At 37.6% G+C, this 18,548-nt stretch overlaps 1 long non-coding RNA gene across 2 annotated transcripts; it reads left to right on the top strand.

Annotated features, from left to right (window-relative positions):
- Positions 1-11,980: 11,980 nt before the first annotated feature.
- On the top strand, positions 11,981-18,339 carry LOC106073119 (uncharacterized). Of its 2 annotated transcripts, none has more exons than XR_001218741.2 (3): positions 11,981-12,095; positions 16,460-16,897; positions 18,019-18,339. It is a non-coding gene; the product is annotated as an uncharacterized LOC106073119 (long non-coding RNA). The 2 variants fall into 2 exon arrangements; XR_008776676.1 differs by having other exon boundaries at positions 16,460-16,908.
- The last annotated feature ends 209 nt before the right edge of the window (positions 18,340-18,548 follow it).

Genomic DNA, 18,548 nt, shown 5'->3' with positions numbered 1-18,548 from the left:
ATACAACTTTAAAGTGCTCTCTTTCTCTGAAAATATGGCATACTTTTAAATCTATTAATATTGAAGAAGAAATGAAGATACAACTTTAAAGTGCTCTCTTTCTCTGAAAATATGGCATACTTTTAAATCTATTAATATTGAAGAAGAAATGAAGATACAACTTTAAAGTGCTCTCTTTCTCTGAAAATATGGCATACTTTTAAATCTATTAATATTGAAGAAGAAATGAAGATACAACTTTAAAGTGCTCTCTTTCTCTGAAAATATGGCATACTTTTAAATCTATTAATATTGAAGAAGAAATGAAGATACAACTTTAAAGTGCTCTCTTTCTCTGAAAATATGGCATACTTTTAAATCTATTAATATTGAAGAAGAAATGAAGATACAACTTTAAAGTGCTCTCTTTCTCTGAAAATATGGCATACTTTTAAATCTATTAATATTGAAGAAGAAATGAAGATACAACTTTAAAGTGCTCTCTTTCTCTGAAAATATGGCATACTTTTAAATCTATTAATATTGAAGAAGAAATGAAGATACAACTTTAAAGTGCTCTCTTTCTCTGAAAATATGGCATACTTTTAAATCTATTAATATTGAAGAAGATAGAGACCTCAATGAGCAATGCTACCCAGGACCTTCACTTACAAAAATCCGGTATTTTTATGCCCCTCAAATAGGCCTATAAAAGTCCGCGCTATTTTGTCGGCACTTTTTTTGACGGGTCACCGTTTCTAGCATACGAACAACATTCTTCCCATTATTTGTACATGCCATTGATATCTTACTATTAAACAAGATTTAATGAAGAGTATGGTAACTGGTGTATGATAACTAGTGTATGATAACTAGTGTATGGTAACTTATGTGAATGAGAAATTTGAAGACGAAATTAACTGTTTTCTGGATTGGAAATAAAAATAGATTAACCCTTAAAGTACTGAGCTGTTTTACACTGAGTGCTTACAAAATAGAATTACAATTCTGAGATAAGAGATCTTGATGAAATCTCTTATTCTTTGTTTAATATGCTGGTTTGTTTGTTTTCGAATTAAAATTAAAATTAATTATGCAAGCTGTTTTTTTTCCTTCATAAAAATACATTATTTTTAAAACAATATACATATATACAGACACTAGCGGATCCAGAACTTTGGAGTGGGGGGGGGGGCGATTTTTTTCCAAACCCTAACCCTAACGCCCAGTAAACCCTAACCCTACGCATAAACGTGCATACAGCGCGCGCGCGCGCACACACACATACACACACGCACGCACACACACACACGCACACACACACGCACACACACACGCACACACATATATATGTATATATATATATATATATAAATATGAGAATAAAAAAAGCAGCATTTCTCAACCTTCGGCGAAAACCAAAACAACTGGGGCAGCGCTATAAAGTTCTCTGGTGAAGTTCGGGACGCCATAAGCGTTTTCTTGCTTTTTTGACTGCAGAAACGCATTCTCCTGACAAGTACAGCTCATTCTTCACAATGTAGTTCGGGGCAAGCCCCGACGCCAAAAGCGTTTTCTTGCTTATTTCACTGCAGAAACGCATTCTCCTGACAAGTACAGCTCATTATTCATCAATGGAGTTCGGGGCGAAGCCCGATGCCAAAAGCGTTTTCTTGCATTCTTCACTGCAGAAACGCATTCTCCTGACCTGAAGCTCATTATTCATACTATTAAAAAACGAGCTTTCGAATAATGTTGTACTTGAAAAATATTCTAATTTGAATTTATAGACTCATAATACATTGCAAATAAAACCTTGAAAAGATAGGATACCCCACGTATTTAGATTTTTGCTTTGAGGATCGCCGCCGAAAAAAAACTTATTCGATAAATAGTATTCAAGAAAACTCTAGCATAAATTGTGAGTTATAGTCCCAAATTTATTTAGCTAGAAAAATATCAGATTGAGTAAAGGTTGGGAAAAGGCGACTATGAAAACGTTATTTGAGTTTAGAACTCATCTCAATCATGACTCTTATACTGAAAAATTTCGTTTGAATTCTAACTTTTCCAATGCAAAGTCTTTCATAAAATACTTATGATAACTTCATGTGAAATTACAAAAACTCTGTCTGGAAATGGGAATGGCGGTAGAGTGAAAACGATTAATCCTCGCTCCTTTACTAATTTCTGCTAAAGATTGCATTTGGCATTAAAGAATAGGTATGGGGCGACTCGATATAAAAATTTAATTTATAGTATATATACATTATATTAGTGACAGATTTGTTTAATTTTGTAATTTCTTAACTATAATACAAAAAGAAAAAGTATTGATTTGTCCGATGGGGGAAATGCGATTGCATGTATCGCCCCTCCCACCTGGTACAACCCTTTTTCATTTAAATTTTCTAATGATACAATTTGAGATTAGAGTGTGGTACGACATATTTACAATGGGTCAAATATCAATACGTAGTTTATATTATATAGATATTCAACTAATTTTATTCACAAACTATGATTCTCCACAAAAATAGGACCGCCCCCCCTCCCCCCCAGCACTCAGAGGGCTAGAGTGGGGAGGGCAGTACATGCAATCGCCCCCCCCCTCACCCCACCGAATCGGCCAAAATACCAGAAAGGGAGCGACATAATATAAAATTTATATATTAATTCAACTAATTTTGTTCACAAACTATGATTTCTCAATAAAAACGGACCGCCCCCCCCCCACTCAAAGGGTTTAGGGGGGAAGGGCAGAAGAGGTATTCGTCCCCTCCCCCCACCAATCGGCAAACAGGGAACGACATAATATAAAGATCGGTCAAAATATCAATAACAAGTTACAAGGATATAGATATTTAATTGATTTTGTTAGCAGGCTGTGATTTCTACCAATAAATTGGACCGCCCCCCCCCCACTCGAAAGTTAAAAGGGGGGGGGGCGGGATTGATACCATCGCACCTTCCCGACCCCACCAAATCGGCCAACATACTAGAGGAAGGGGGGGCGAAATAATCTAAAAATAGGTTGAAATATAAATAATTAGTATATATTTTTAACATAAGTAATAAATTCGTATACAAATTGTGTGAATCCTATACTAAAGTTCGTCCGCCCCCCCTATTTTCGGGTGGAGGGGGGTCGGCCGAGTGGGGGGGGCGATCGCCCCCTACCGCCCCCCCCACCCCCCCCCGGATCCGCCAGTGTATACAGACGTTACTTCAAAAAAGAAGATGATTACGTCTTACGCGTCATGCATTTAGTCATGCATATTAACCAATGACTTAAATTCTGCCAAGTTACTGGTTTTCCTGGCTAGCTCAGGTAACCCATTCCATGCTCTAATAGCACTAGGGAAGAAGGAGTATTTGTACAAATTTGTCCTAGCATATGGGACGAGGAGTGTACCTTTATCTTTGTGTCTTTCTGAGTATTTTATTAAATTTTGTTTTTGTATTTGAAGATTATGGTTCAGTGTTTTATGTATAATTGCTACTTTACTTTTGAGTCTTCTGTCCTGAAGGCTTTCTAAATTTAGTGATTTTACAAAAGGTGTTACTCTAGTCAAATGTGAATATTCGTTTGTTATGAATCTCACTGCTCTATTTTGTGTCTGTTCCAGTTTCTTAATGTTTTCTTGAGTTGAGGGGTCCCAAACAGAGGATGCATATTCTATTATTGGCCTAACCGAGGTTAAATAACATTTTAGTTTTATGTTCTTATTTGATTTATAGAAATTTCTTTGAATAAATCCTATATATATATATATGTCCATAGAAGAATATCCAGAGAGGGGCCGATCTATTCTTTCACCTTGTCCAGCCAGCTTTTCTTGTCTCGACCCATTCTTCGTGCTCCCTCCACTGGACCTCGAAGGATGACTTAAGACAGTGAGTCCATGTCTTACAAATACAATATAACCGAAACAGCTTTTGTGTCTTCACACTGTTAAGGAGTTCCTCATTAATTTGCCAGGCAGAGTGTTGATCTTTTTTTCGATATCTAACACCTAGCAGTTTTCTTCTTTCAGCGCCAGCCTCAGTATAGAGTGATGCATATGGAGAATACAAGAGTACAGTTTTACTCTTACTTGGAAGCTGATGTTACTTTTGGAGATTTCCCACAATTTACTCAAGACGGCTTTATCCAACTCAAACAGGTTTTTAAAAAATCTCTTTTAGTGATCGTTCATCTCCTGACACTAGGTATTTCACGGAGTTTAGCTTCTTATGTAGCCATTTAGCTGTATGCAACATCTTATGGACATCTCGGAGTTAGCTTCTTATGTAGCCATTTAGCTGTATGCAACATCTCATGGGCATCTCGGAGTTAGCTTCTTATGTAGCCATTTAGCTGTATGAAACATCTCATGGACATCTCAGAGTTAGCTTCTTATGTACCCATTTAGCTGTATGCAACATCTCATGGGCATCTCGGAGTTAGCTTCTTGTGTAGCCATTTAGCTGTATGCAACATCTTATGGACATCTCGGAGTTAGCTTCTTATGTAGCCATTTAGCTGTATGCAAAATCTCATGGGCATCTCGGAGTTAGCTTCTTATGTAGCCATTTAGCTGTATGCAACATCTCATGGGCATCTCGGAGTTAGCTTCTTATGTAGCCATTAAGCTGTATGCAACATCTCATGGACATCTCGGAGTTAGCTTCTTGTGTAGCCATTTAGCTGTATGCAACATCTTATGGACATCTCGGAGTTAGCTTCTTATGTAGCCATTTAGCTGTATGCAACATCTCATGGGCATCTCGGAGTTAGCTTCTTGTGTAGCCATTTAGCTGTATGCAACATCTTATGGACATCTCGGAGTTAGCTTCTTATGTAGCCATTTAGCTGTATGCAACATCTCATGGACATCTCGGAGTTAGCTTCTTATGTAGCCATTTAGCTGTATGCAAAATCTCATGGACATCTCGGAGTTAGCTTCTTATGATGTGTAGCCATTTAGCTGTATGCAACATCTCATGGACATCTCGGAGTTAGATTCTTATGATGTGTAGCCATTTAGCTGTATGCAACATCTCATGGGCATCTCGGAGTTAGCTTCTTATGTAGCCATTTAGCTGTATGCAACATCTTATGGACATCTCGGAGTTAGCTTCTTATGTAGCCATTTAGCTGTATGCAACATCTCATGGACATCTCGGAGTTAGCTTCGTATGTAGCCATTTAGCTGTATGCAACATCTCATGGGCATCTCGGAGTTAGCTTCTTGTGTAGCCATTTAGCTGTATGCAACATCTTATGGACATCTCGGAGTTAGCTTCTTATGTAGCCATTTAGCTGTATGCAACATCTCATGGGCATCTCGGAGTTAGCTTCTTATGTAGCCATTTAGCTGTATGCAACATCTCATGGACATCTCGGAGTTAGCTTCTTATGTCGCCATTTAGCTGTATGCAACATTTCATGAACATCTCGGAGTTAGCTTCTTATGTAGCCATTTAGCTGTATGCAACATCTTATAGACATCTCGGAGTTAGCTTCTTGTGTAGCCATTTAGCTGTATGCAACATCTTATGGACATCTCGGAGTTAGCTTCTTATGTAGCCATTTAGCTGTATGCAACATCTCATGGACATCTCGGAGTTAGCTTCTTATGTAGCCATTTAGCTGTATGCAACATCTCATGGGCATCTCGGAGTTAGCTTCTTGTGTAGCCATTTAGCTGTATGCAACATCTCATGGACATCTCGGAGTTAGCTTCTTATGTAGCCATTTAGCTGTATGCAACATCTCATGGACATCTCGGAGTTAGCTTCTTATGTAGCCATTTAGCTGTATGCAACATCTCATGGACATCTCGGAGTTAGCTTCTTATGTAGCCATTTAGCTGTATGCAACATCTCATGGGCATCTCGGAGTTAGCTTCTTATGATGTGTAGCCATTTAGCTGTATGCAACATCTTATGGACATCTCGGAGTAAGCTTCTTATGTAGCCATTTAGCTGTATGCAACATCTCATGGACATCTCGGAGTTAGCTTCTTATGTCGCCATTTAGCTGTATGCAACATCTCATGGACATCTCGGAGTTAGCTTCTTATGTAGCCATTTAGTTGTATGCAACATCTCATGGACATCTCGGAGTTAGCTTCTTATGTAGCCATTTAGCTGTATGCAACATCTCATGGACATCTCGGAGTTAGCTTCTTATGATGTGTAGCCATTTAGCTGTATGCAACATCTTATGGACATCTCGGAGTTAGCTTCTTATGTAGCCATTTAGCTGTATGCAACATCTCATGGACATCTCGGAGTTAGCTTCGTATGTAGCCATTTAGCTGTATGCAACATCTCATGGGCATCTCGGAGTTAGCTTCTTATGATGTGTAGCCATTTAGCTGTATGCAACATCTTATGGACATCTCGGAGTAAGCTTCTTATGTAGCCATTTAGCTGTATGCAACATCTCATGGACATCTCGGAGTTAGCTTCTTATGTCGCCATTTAGCTGTATGCAACATCTCATGGACATCTCGGAGTTAGCTTCTTATGTAGCCATTTAGTTGTATGCAACATCTCATGGGCATCTCGGAGTTAGCTTCTTATGATGTGTAGCCATTTAGCTGTATGCAACATCTTATGGACATCTCGGAGTAAGCTTCTTATGTAGCCATTTAGCTGTATGCAGCATCTCATGGACATCTCGGAGTTAGCTTCTTATGTAGCCATTTAGCTGTATGCAACATCTCATGGACATCTCGGAGTTAGCTTCTTATGTAGCCATTTAGCTGTATGCAACATCTCATGGACATCTCGGAGTTAGCTTCTTATGTAGCCATTTAGCTGTATGCAACATCTCATGGGCATCTCGGAGTTAGCTTCTTATGATGTGTAGCCATTTAGCTGTATGCAACATCTTATGGACATCTCGGAGTAAGCTTCTTATGTAGCCATTTAGCTGTATGCAGCATCTCATGGACATCTCGGAGTTAGCTTCTTATGTCGCCATTTAGCTGTATGCAACATCTCATGGACATCTCGGAGTTAGCTTCTTATGTAGCCATTTAGCTGTATGCAACATCTCATGGACATCTCGGAGTTAGCTTCTTATGTAGCCATTTAGCTGTATGCAACATCTCATGGGCATCTCGGAGTTAGCTTCTTATGATGTGTAGCCATTTAGCTGTATGTAACATCTCATGGACATCTCGGAGTTAGCTTCTTGTGTAGCCATTTAGCTGTATGCAACATCTTATGGACATCTCGGAGTTAGCTTCTTATGATGTGTAGCCATTTAGCTGTATGCAACATCTTATGGACATCTCGGAGTTAGCTTCTTGTGTAGCCATTTAGCTGTATGCAACATCTCATGGACATCTCGGAGTTAGCTTCTTATGATGTGTAGCCATTTAGCTGTATGCAACATCTTATGGACATCTCGGAGTTAGCTTCTTATGTAGCCATTTAGCTGTATGCAACATCTCATGGACATCTCGGAGTTAGCTTCTTATGTAGCCATTTAGCTGTATGCAACATCTCATGGGCATCTCGGAGTTAGCTTCTTGTGTAGCCATTTAGCTGTATGCAACATCTTATGGACATCTCGGAGTTAGCTTCTTATGTAGCCATTTAGCTGTATGCAACATCTCATGGGCATCTCGGAGTTAGCTTCTTATGTAGCCATTTAGCTGTATGCAACATCTCATGGGCATCTCGGAGTTAGCTTCTTATGTAGCCATTTAGCTGTATGCAACATCTCATGAACATCTCGGAGTTAGCTTCTTATGTAGCCATTTAGCTGTATGCAACATCTCATGGACATCTCGGAGTTAGCTTCTTATGTAGCCATTTAGCTGTATGCAACATCTCATGGACATCTCGGAGTTAGCTTCTTGTGTAGCCATTTAGCTGTATGCAACATTTCATGGACATCTCGGAGTTAGCTTCTTATGTAGCCATTTAGCTGTATGCAACATCTCATGGGCATCTCGGAGTTAGCTTCTTGTGTAGCCATTTAGCTGTATGCAACATCTCATGGACATCTCGGAGTTAGCTTCTTATGTAGCCATTTAGCTGTATGCAACATCTCATGGACATCTCGGAGTTAGCTTCTTATGTAGCCATTTAGCTGTATGCAACATCTCATGGACATCTCGGAGTTAGCTTCTTATGTAGCCATTTAGCTGTATGCAACATCTCATGGGCATCTCGGAGTTAGCTTCTTATGATGTGTAGCCATTTAGCTGTATGCAACATCTTATGGACATCTCGGAGTAAGCTTCTTATGTAGCCATTTAGCTGTATGCAACATCTCATGGACATCTCGGAGTTAGCTTCTTATGTCGCCATTTAGCTGTATGCAACATCTCATGGACATCTCGGAGTTAGCTTCTTATGTAGCCATTTAGTTGTATGCAACATCTCATGGACATCTCGGAGTTAGCTTCTTATGTAGCCATTTAGCTGTATGCAACATCTCATGGGCATCTCGGAGTTAGCTTCTTATGATGTGTAGCAATTTAGCTGTATGTAACATCTCATGGACATCTCGGAGTTAGTTTCTTGTGTAGCCATTTAGCTGTATGCAACATCTTATGGACATCTCGGAGTTAGCTTCTTATGATGTGTAGCCATTTAGCTGTATGCAACATCTTATGGACATCTCGGAGTTAGCTTCTTGTGTAGCCATTTAGCTGTATGCAACATCTCATGGACATCTCGGAGTTAGCTTCTTATGATGTGTAGCCATTTAGCTGTATGCAACATCTTATGGACATCTCGGAGTTAGCTTCTTATGTAGCCATTTAGCTGTATGCAACATCTCATGGACATCTCGGAGTTAGCTTCTTATGTAGCCATTTAGCTGTATGCAACATCTCATGGACATCTCGGAGTTAGCTTCTTGTGTAGCCATTTAGCTGTATGCAACATCTCATGGACATCTCGGAGTTAGCTTCTTATGTAGCCATTTAGCTGTATGCAACATCTCATGGACATCTCGGAGTTAGCTTCTTATGTAGCCATTTAGCTGTATGCAACATCTCATGGACATCTCGGAGTTAGCTTCTTATGTAGCCATTTAGCTGTATGCAACATCTCATGGGCATCTCGGAGTTAGCTTCTTATGATGTGTAGCCATTTAGCTGTATGCAACATCTTATGGACATCTCGGAGTAAGCTTCTTATGTAGCCATTTAGCTGTATGCAACATCTCATGGACATCTCGGAGTTAGCTTCTTATGTCGCCATTTAGCTGTATGCAACATCTCATGGACATCTCGGAGTTAGCTTCTTATGTAGCCATTTAGTTGTATGCAACATCTCATGGACATCTCGGAGTTAGCTTCTTATGTAGCCATTTAGCTGTATGCAACATCTCATGGGCATCTCGGAGTTAGCTTCTTATGATGTGTAGCAATTTAGCTGTATGTAACATCTCATGGACATCTCGGAGTTAGCTTCTTGTGTAGCCATTTAGCTGTATGCAACATCTTATGGACATCTCGGAGTTAGCTTCTTATGATGTGTAGCCATTTAGCTGTATGCAACATCTTATGGACATCTCGGAGTTAGCTTCTTGTGTAGCCATTTAGCTGTATGCAACATCTCATGGACATCTCGGAGTTAGCTTCTTATGATGTGTAGCCATTTAGCTGTATGCAACATCTTATGGACATCTCGGAGTTAGCTTCTTATGTAGCCATTTAGCTGTATGCAACATCTCATGGACATCTCGGAGTTAGCTTCTTATGTAGCCATTTAGCTGTATGCAACATCTCATGGACATCTCGGAGTTAGCTTCTTGTGTAGCCATTTAGCTGTATGCAACATCTCATGGACATCTCGGAGTTAGCTTTTTATGTCGCCATTTAGCTGTATGCAACATCTCATGGACATCTCGGAGTTAGCTTCTTATGTAGCCATTTAGCTGTATGCAACATCTCATGGGCATCTCGGAGTTAGCTTCTTATGTAGCCATTTAGCTGTATGCAACATCTCATGGACATCTCGGAGTTAGCTTCTTATGTAGCCATTTAGCTGTATCCAACATCTCATGGACATCTCGGAGTTAGCTTCTTATGTAGCCATTTAGCTGTATGCAACATCTCATGGACATCTCGGAGTTAGCTTCTTGTGTAGCCATTTAGCTGTATGCAACATCTTATGGACATCTCGGAGTTAGCTTCTTATGTAGCCATTTAGCTGTATGCAACATCTCATGGGCATCTCGGAGTTAGCTTCTTGTGTAGCCATTTAGCTGTATGCAACATCTTATGGACATCTCGGAGTTAGCTTCTTATGTAGCCATTTAGCTGTATGCAACATCTCATGGACATCTCGGAGATAGCTTCTTATGTAGCCATTTAGCTGTATGCAACATCTCATGGACATCTCGGAGTTAGCTTCTTATGATGTGTAGCCATTTAGCTGTATGCAACATCTCATGGACATCTCGGAGTTAGCTTCTTATGATGTGTAGCCATTTAGCTGTATGCAACATCTCATGGGCATCTCGGAGTTAGCTTCTTATGTAGCCATTTAGCTGTATGCAACATCTAATGGGCATCTCGGAGTTAGCTTCTTATGATGTGTAGCCATTTAGCTGTATGCAACATCTCATGGGCATCTCGGAGATAGCTTCTTATGTAGCCATTTAGCTGTATGCAACATTTCATGGACATCTCGGAGTTAGCTTCTTATGTAGCCATTTAGCTGTATGCAACATCTTATGGACATCTCGGAGTTAGCTTCTTGTGTAGCCATTTAGCTGTATGCAACATCTTATGGACATCTCGGAGTTAGCTTCTTATGTAGCCATTTAGCTGTATGCAACATCTCATGGACATCTCGGAGTTAGCTTCTTATGTCGCCATTTAGCTGTATGCAACATCTCATGGACATCTCGGAGTTAGCTTCTTATGTAGCCATTTAGCTGTATGCAACATCTCATGGACATCTCGGAGTTAGCTTCTTATGTAGCCATTTAGCTGTATGCAACATCTCATGGGCATCTCGGAGTTAGCTTCTTATGATGTGTAGCCATTTAGCTGTATGCAACATCTCATGGACATCTCGGCGTTAGCTTCTTATGATGTGTAGCCATTTAGCTGTATGCAACATCTCATGGGCATCTCGGAGTTAGCTTCTTATGTAGCCATTTAGCTGTATGCAACATTTCATGGACATCTCGGAGTTAGCTTCTTATGATGTGTAGCCATTTAGCTGTATGCAACATCTCATGGGCATCTCGGAGTTAGCTTCTTATGTAGCCATTTAGCTGTATGTAACATCTCATGGGCATCTCGGAGTTAGCTTCTTATGATGTGTAGCCATTTAGCTGTATGCAACATTTCATGGACATCTCGGAGTTAGCTTCTTATGATGTGTAGCCATTTAGCTGTATGCAACATCTCATGGGCATCTCGGAGTTAGCTTCTTATGATGTGTAGCCATTTAGCTGTATGCAACATTTCATGGACATCTCGGAGTTAGCTTCTTATGATGTGTAGCCATTTAGCTGTATGCAACATCTCATGGGCATCTCGGAGTTAGCTTCTTATGTAGCCATTTAGCTGTATGCAACATTTCATGGACATCTCGGAGTTAGCTTTTTGTGTAGCCATTTAGCTTTATGCAACATCTCATGGACATCTCGGAGTTAGCTTCTTATGTAGCCATTTAGCTGTATGCAACATTTCATGGACATCTCGGAGTTAGCTTTTTGTGTAGCCATTTAGCTGTATGTAACATCTCATGGACATCTCGGAGTTAGCTTCTTATGTAGCCATTTAGCTGTATGCAACATTTCATGGACATCTCGGAGTTAGCTTCTTATGATGTGTAGCCATTTAGCTGTATGCAACATTTCATGGGCATCTCGGAGTTAGCTTTTTGTGTAGCCATTTAGCTGTATGTAACATCTCATGGACATCTCGGAGTTAGCTTCTTATGATGTGTAGCCATTTAGCTCTATGCAACATTTCATGGACATCTCGGAGTTAGCTTCTTATGATGTGTAGCCATTTAGTTGTATGCAACATCTCACGCACATCTCCTTGTGCTTCAGAAGATTTGTGCACACATTTTAGTGACGTCACTGAATACCAAAATGGCGAAACATTGAGACACAATTAAGATTTAGAACTAGTGTAAGGCAATTTTAGTGTATCTAAAATTAAATAATGTTCTTAAAATTGAAATCTAGATCTAAATGACATAAACATTATATTATTATGATAAATGTAAATTTAGATCTTGAATGTACATCTAGATTTAATCTACTCAGATTTACTCTCTGATCTAAGTATAGATTATATAGATTTCTAGATATATTAATTTAGATTCTAGACTCTACATTTAGTCTAGTCGAAGGCAAAATAAGTATTATAGGCCTAAAGTATAATGTTTCTTATCTTATAAATTACAGACGTTACCTCAAAAATAAATAAATACATAAATTATGTCCTACGCGTGTTAATTTAGTCATGCATGTTAATTAAGACTTAAATTTTGTAAATGTATGTCTGAAAAAAGCGAGTAGACCTTCAACTTGAATGTCTTGAATCAGTGAATGAGTGAATGACAGACAAATCAATATAAATAACTTATAGATATAGACTCTATTTATATGTCGAATAAGGCTTGTTTTCCAGTCCGAAGATTAATGAGGAGTGAATTATTTTACAGCTGCTACCTACGTATTTTATCACATCCAGCGCAGATATGACCGTTGTCCAGTGGTGGTCATTTTGGGTTATTTTATCGCCGTGTACGTCTGTCATCGGCAGTGGAATTTCTTTTGGTCTTAAACTTGTATCCCGCTGTCTTTTGGTCTTAGACTTGTATCTCGCGGTCTTTTGGTCTTAGACTTGTATCCCGCGGTCTTTTGGTCTTAGACTTGTATCCCGCGGTCTTTTGGTCTTAGACTTGTATCCCGCGGTCTTTGTAAGAAACCTCCATTTATCTTGTTCGGAAGCCGCCTGTTGCCAGGTGCTCTTTTTGATGTCAGTTCAAGCAACTTGGCGCCTAAGCTGTTCTTTAAAGCGTTTCCGGGGGGGGGGGGGGGGGCACATCTGTTCCACCGACCACCTTTCATCTCACCAAAAAAAAAATAATTAAGATTCCTTTGGTATCAGGTCGTCCCTCATACTGGATATATATAGGATTCGTATTATTTTTAGCGGCCCCCGTAAGGGGAAAAAGCCGCTATTAGGTTTGTGCAAAATGTCCGTCTGTCCATCTGTCCGTCTGTCCGTCTGTCACACTCAGATCTCGAAAACTAGAAGAGCTATGAAAAATATTATTTCATCATTAAATGCGGCTTGAAAAGTTTAGGTGCAACGGCTACTTTTGGTTTTCTAAAAGCAAACCGTTTAATTTATAAAATTAATTATGCAAGCGATTTTTTCATAAAAATACACCAATTCTAAAACAATTACGTAAATGTAAGGGAGGCAATGTCACAATATGCTAACAAAGATGGACAATTTATGTGTATTTTCAGTATCACAAAGTCAACTATATTTTTAAAATGTACAGGAAATGTTTACAACAAATATAAATAATAGTTAAAGATGTTTTTTCTGGTCAACTAGCTGCTAAAATTAAAAGAAAACATTTCTGTTTGTTTATAAAGGCTAATAATGCACTTTGTATGTAAATATCACGCACATTTTTTTAAATGGACTTTTTATGCAGCGATTTTCGTGCAGTAGCGTAACGTCGCAACATGATCAGGTGCTAAACCAATTCCTTAAACTTTTAAAAAAAATCAGATTTTATTTATTTTTTGTTTAGTGATAAAAGAATAAAAGAAGATTATTTTTGTGCGTTTTGTCTGTTGGTCGGTCTGTCCGTCACGATTAGATTAAAAAAACTAGAACTCTAAAAGCTATTGAAAATCTGATTTACCCTTTAATGTTCCTCCCGTATCATCTCAATAGTTTTAAGTATCTAAAAATTGATTGTTCCGGATTTTTTTTTTTTTGCAAAACTAATCAACCCCAACAAATGTGTGTTTGCTCTTCTAATTTATATTACATTCAATTTCCATTCTTAAACGTTGCAAAAACACATTATCAATAATATGTTGTTCCGTTTTTTATGTAAATAGCATATTAATGCTAAATCAAAATCTCTATACTGACTTATATTTCATTAAGTGTAAAAATGTTCCGGATATTGTTTTAAAAAACATGAATTATGCCTAATGATTGTTTGAAATCGCATAATTTACTAATATTACACTTATATTATTTGACAATGCGTCACTATAATTTGGTTATCAATATCAAATTGTTCCGTATTTTCATCTTTAAACAAATTTTAAAAATATCGACAATAGGTTGTTCAGGGCTTTAAAAAAAAGTAATTTACTAGAATTGATTACTGAAAATTACTTTTTTAGACATTTAATTTTCTTGCTGAAACATAACATAGAAGTTTTGTAATCGATAAAGAATGTTCCGGATTTTGTTTCTTACAAATCGTCACAGAAATTTCCGAATTTATTTAAAAATCTACTAACGCCAAATAATTGTTTGAACTCCTCTCTTCTAATTAATAAACAAATAATCTTCTCATTTACGAAATAATGTTTTTTCGGATTTTTATTAAAAATATTTTAACTCACTACTCTCTTACAGTACATTAAACTTTCTACCTAAAACATTAAAAAATCTAATTATCGTTAATATTATGTTCCGATTTTTAAGGAAGACAGAATCCAAACACCAAAGTAAGGTATGAAAATCTCTCCACATGTAGTACATCTAATTTTTATACGAGACCATCCAAAAAATTTAATTAACGGTATTACATTTATCTGAAATTCTCTTTTTCTTTTACTATTTATACAAACATCCGGAACAATCTATTATAGAAACTTTTCAATTGTATTCATACCTAAAAATTATTGCGATGTTTTGAAACGTAAAATAAAGGTTAATCAATTTTAATAACTTCTAGTTGTTTTTTTTATATCAAGATGACGGACAGACCGACTGACAGACAAAACGCAAAAACAATGCGGCTTTGATCCTCTTTAAATAAATTCTATTAGAACTCAGTGCACCAATGTATATGAACCCTCGTCAAATATCTCGTGTAAATAAAGACATTTTTAGGGTACCGGTACTAGCTTATTGTGAGGTAATGGAATTTTTTTTTCTTTGACGTCATATGAATGAATTCTTTAAATGTAATGTTAAAAGAACGCACTCGGTGCACCAATGTCTATGAACACTCGATAAATGGCTCGTAATGATGAAGGTGATTTTTAGTCTAGCTAGGCCGTGTGACGTAGTGTTTTTTTTCCCTTGACGTCATATGGAATGAATTCTTTAAAAGAAATGCTTAAAGAACGCACTCGGTGCACCAAAGTCTATGAACACTCGATAAATGGCTCGTAATGATGAATGCGATTTTTAGTCTAATTAGGCCGTGTGACGTAGTGTTTTTTTTTTTCCTTTGACGTCATATGGAATTAATTCTTCAAATGAAATGAAAAAAGAGCTCGGTATAGTAATGTTTATTAAGCCTCGTTATGTAACTCGCGTTTAAAAAAGGAATATCTTGATTTAGATCTAATCTAGATTTTTTAAACTAGATCTAGATTTTTATTACAGTATATTTAGATCTGGATTTATATTCTAATTAAAATTATTTTAGAGTCTAGATCTAGAATTTCTAGATCTAGTTTAGACTAAAATAGACTAGATTAAGATGTAGAATTTTAATTTCTAAACTTAAAGTGTAAAAAAAAAAGTGTAGATTTTCATTTCCAAACGTTTTGATCAATATTGCAATGTTTTAATATACTAAAACTAATCTAAATTTTTTTATTTAATTTAAATTTAAGTTTACAGCAAATGAATCTTTGAAACATTATTACTTTTGACCATCAAAATTAAATCACCTCTTGAATATTATTTGCGAATATGCAGATCCGACAGGGATCTGACTTCGACGGGGGCCGCCTCTGAGTTTGTGTAACACAAACTCTCTTTGTAATCTTGTTTAAAAATACACTATAATTGTGTATGTTATTTTATTTTGTATATTTTTCACAGATAGTGGAAGTGCTAGTAAGATTTAGCTCAAGATCTACCATTCAATTAAAGTACACTACTCTTCCCAAAATAAATAAGTAAATAAACAAAACAGAACATTTTGGTTACTTTAAATAACAGCTATACATGGTTGCAGTCAGTTAAGGAACACTCTATACAGAATCAATATACTATATATAGATCTAGACTTTTCTAGAGTGACTAACCATTACGATTATCAACCTTTTGGAGATTTCCACGTACCTGTTGATTTTGACGGGAGAGAATCCGTGGGCCAGAAGAATCAGACAGTTGCACTAAATTGTACCACATCTAACTATCCCCGTCATTTTAATTAATTTCATGCTTTTAAACAGTTGTCAGTAGTTGATTTTCATGTAGATCTAACAAAACAGCACAAAATAACCATCTTTTTTTTTCGCCCATTGTTTCATCTAAATTAGGTACCATCAAGAGAAACCCTAACATCTGTGTTTTCACACATCAAAACAGCAACAATGGGGCATCGTCTTCCTGCTGCCGGTATTCCAACAAAGTTATCTGAACACTTCCAATTCTACCGAGTGACTCCCCCTGAAGTCCAATGCAAAACAACGAGGGGGCGGGAACATTTTAACTCGTGCACACTCAGACCTAAGTTCCTGGCACGGATTGTCTTGAGGCAGGTGTGCCAATGTGAGAACCAGTGCTGCGCAGACAAGGAGAGGCTACTGGTGTGTTGCAAAAGGATGAATCCATCTTCTTATCTTGAACAGGATTGTTATGTTGAAAGCCCCAGGGATGTTAGGTGCTTGGACATAGAGCCGTGCAGTGGAAGACCCAATTTTTGCCAGGAACAGAAATGGAAGAGAAGAAGGACAGCAGGAAACGTTTGCAGAAAGGTAGATAAAAGGTAGATAACATGTAGATAAAAGGTAGATAACAGGTAGATAAAAGGTAGATAACAGGTAGATAACAGGTAGATGATGAAGTCTTTGTGTCTTAAAGTCCCGAGACGAAATTCGTCTAGTTCATTATCTCAAATGTTGTTTTTTAATTTCATTTTAACTCATCATATATCTTAACCATATCTCCTTTACCATATCATTTTTAAACTATCATCTTTACCCTAGTAACTCATCAAATGAAGTTTTCTATGACTTCTTCAATTTTACACTCCTATTACCTTACCCTATTAATTCTTGATGTTATATTCAATTATTATGAATCAGGATTTGGACTATTTCTAATGGCCACCTAGAACAGAATTTAGCTTAGCTTAGATTATTGGTCTATGTTTGTGTTTATTTGTTTAGGTATATCATTTAGAAATGTCTGAAACATCTTTTTTTGGTCAGTCAGTGCATATTCCAATGATGCATCTTAAATTATACACTTATAAGTATTAAACCTTAAAAAATGACAATCTCGTCCAGTTTCTTGTAGGCCAAGTCAGCCGTTGTGCTTATGCAAGACATTAGTTCGAAACTATTTATAAGCGACTTGCATGGACTCAAGCAGTCTACCTCTCTAGCAGTCTCGCACTCTAGAAGTCTAGCAGTCTCGGACTCTAGCAGTCTCGCACTCTAGAAGTCTAGCAGTCTCGCACTCTAGAAGTCTAGCAGTCTCGGACTCTAGCAGTCTCGCACTCTAGAAGTCTAGCAGTCTCGCACTCTAGAAGTCTAGCAGTCTCGCACTCTAGAACTCTAGCAGTCTCGCACTCTAGAAGTCTAGCAGTCTCGGACTCTAGCAGTATAGACCTCTTAAACTCTAGCAGTCTCGCACTCTAGCAGTCTAGTTGTACCAATACGTTCTCGTAGTCAGCCAAGCTTTCTTGAACTCACATTATGTCCTGGATTGATTGTTTTAAAACTTGAGTATTGTTGGGTCTCCGTATAAAGCTCTGGTTTCCCTTAATAGTTGTTTTTCTCCTCAGTCTGGTATCAGACAATTATAGTCTTACAAACCTTTCTTTACCTTGTTGAGAACTTGACGGCCCCTCTCCAATCATTTCTAATTACAGAATGAATTTTATCGGAAAGATTGAAGAGTGCTACCCAGAACTAGTCAAAGAACTCTGAAGCAGAAATCCTTACACGTCGTTTTGAAGCTACAAATCAGTCCTCACAGTAGAACTTGAGCTTGGGACGGCTCAGTGAGAGAGGTCGAATAAAGGAAACTAGACACAGCACACAGAGTTACACTTCTTGTGTTTCAAACATACAACTTGTAAAGACTTACACTTATTTCTTGTCCATTGAATGTTACACTATTTTAGGACACTAACAAACAGCGGCCTGGCCAATGTCATGTAGCATAGGTCTGTGCATCGCTTTTTACACAACTGACTGTTTTCTCATTTTGTGCTCAGTTTTATTTCAGTTTTAATTGCTTTCATTATTTCTATTTCTCAAGTGTTCAAAATTATGTTAAAGTGATTTGGTCTACAGCCTTGTGTTCAATAATTACACTTTTTATTTTGTTAATCAATTTCTTTATAGTTAGATGTTTTTCTGGCCTCTATATGTACCGTTTGATATTTTTGATCAGATG

This window comes from Biomphalaria glabrata, chromosome 2 (genome assembly GCF_947242115.1).
Source record: "Biomphalaria glabrata chromosome 2, xgBioGlab47.1, whole genome shotgun sequence".
Taxonomy (NCBI): Eukaryota; Metazoa; Mollusca; class Gastropoda; family Planorbidae; genus Biomphalaria; species Biomphalaria glabrata.
Note: the sequence above shows the minus strand (reverse complement) of the source record. Positions and strands in the feature narration are given on the sequence as shown.